The 1,907-nt window shown below is 48.7% G+C and overlaps 1 pseudogene; it reads left to right on the forward strand.

Annotated features, from left to right (window-relative positions):
- Nucleotides 1-628, forward strand: part of LOC125485623 — a 2,336-nt pseudogene extending 1,708 nt beyond the window's left edge.
- Nucleotides 629-1,907: the final 1,279 nt, after the last annotated feature.

Consider the following 1,907-nt stretch of genomic DNA (forward strand, 5'->3'; position numbering starts at 1 on the left):
ATGAACACAGCAGGCCAAGCAGCATCAGAGGAGCAGGAAAGCTGACGTTTCGGGCCTAGACCCTTCTTCAGAAAAACTCTAGAGAAATGTCTAAAGATTCGGGAATATGAACAAAGGAAGGGTAACTTCCATAACACTGGAAAGTTTGAATTTGAAATCCAGGAGCACATTCTTCTGGGCATCAAGTACGATCCAATCATTGGAATTTATGGTCTGGATTTCCAGCTGGTCATCCTATAATCATACAGTCCCTACAGTGTTGAAGCAGGCCATTCGGCCCATCGAGTCCACACCGACTCTCCGAAGAGCATCCCCCCCAGACCCACTCCTCTACCCTATCCCTGTAAACCTGCATTTCCCGTGGACAATCCACCCTAACCTGCACATCTTTAGACTGTGGGAGGAAACCGGAGCACCCGGAGGAAACCCACGCAGACACGGGGAGAATGTGCAAACTCCACACAGTCAGTCACCCGAGGGTGGAATCGAACCGGACGCTGGTCATGGGGTCTCCTGGTTTCTAATGAAAAGATGAAAAATGGGCGCCTTGGTTCCAGATTTCCAGGGAAGATTCCATGAAATGGATTCAGCAAAAATATATGATGACATCCTGTTGCCTGGAAAGTAATTTGAAGCGCATATGAAAAGGCAATAAAAACAATTTGTAAGAGTAAATCAAAAACAAATCTCGCCTTCCTGTTTGTGTCGGTCTCTGGGATTTCATTGAATTTCCCACCTTGGTCCAAAACCTCTTCACTTGCCATTCACTGTCCCGCACATTGTCAGAGGAGTGGGTGGCTGTCAGCTTTTAGAACAGGGAGATGTCAGGGAAAGAGCGGGGAGGATGGGTCCAGACCAATGAGGAATTGACATGGCGCCTGATTTACGAAGATTTCATCTGAGCTCTGACTGCATTGGGCTCAAACCAAGTGCAGGATCCTCCTCGGCTCTCCAGGCAGAGCAGAACTGGAACAAAAACAGAAGCTGCTGGGAAAGCTCAGAAGGTCTGGCAGCATCTGTGCAGAGAAATCAGAGTTAACGTTTCGGCGAACACAGTGGTAAACCCGAAACATCGACTTTCCTGCTCCTCTGATGCTGCCTGACCTGCTGTGTTCCTCCAGCTAAGCACTATATTGACTCTGACTCCAGCATCTGCAGTTCTTGCTATCTCCTTTCTCTTCACAGATGCTGCCAGACCTGCTGAGCTTTTCCAGCAACTTCTGTTTTTGTTCCTGATTTACAGCGCCCACAGTTCTTTCGGTTTTTATTGAGCAGAACTGGATCTCTGTCAGAAAATAAAACCAAACTTTCACTGAAGTTAGAACTTGATCACATCGGACTCTTTAGAAACATCCCACCTTATTTGCGGGAAAATGAGAAGGTAGTCTTTAATTCTCACCTGAATTGAAAAAGACTGCGATCCCACAAACAGCGAAGTAACTATGGCCAGAGCTCAATGGGCTGGTCCCTTGAAGGATTAATATGATCCCAGGGGGGAGGAGCTATCCTCCTTTTCCTCAAAGTAGCGTCATGGGAATTTTTTCCTTGACTGGCAGCCTCGCAACATCTCAACCAAATTTCGTACCTGGGGAAGCGCTCCCCCAATCCTGACCCTCTGACAGTGCAGCATTCCTTCAGTATTGACCTCCCCAGAGTGTAGCACTCCTTTAGTACTGACACTACCACAGTCCAGTACCCCTTCAGTGCTGATCCTGGAACACTTCAGCACTCCCTGAGTACTGATTGTCTGACAGTGCAGCACTCCCTCAGTACTGACCCTCCGACAGTGCTGCACTCCCTCAGTACTGACCCTCCAGCAGTGCCGCACTCCCTCAGTACTGACCCTCTGACAGTGCGGTACTCCCTCAGTACTGACCCTCTGACAGTGCAGCACTCCCTCAGTACTG

The sequence above is a fragment of the Rhincodon typus genome, chromosome 20 (genome assembly GCF_021869965.1).
Source record: "Rhincodon typus isolate 14 chromosome 20, sRhiTyp1.1, whole genome shotgun sequence".
Taxonomy (NCBI): domain Eukaryota; kingdom Metazoa; phylum Chordata; class Chondrichthyes; order Orectolobiformes; family Rhincodontidae; genus Rhincodon; species Rhincodon typus.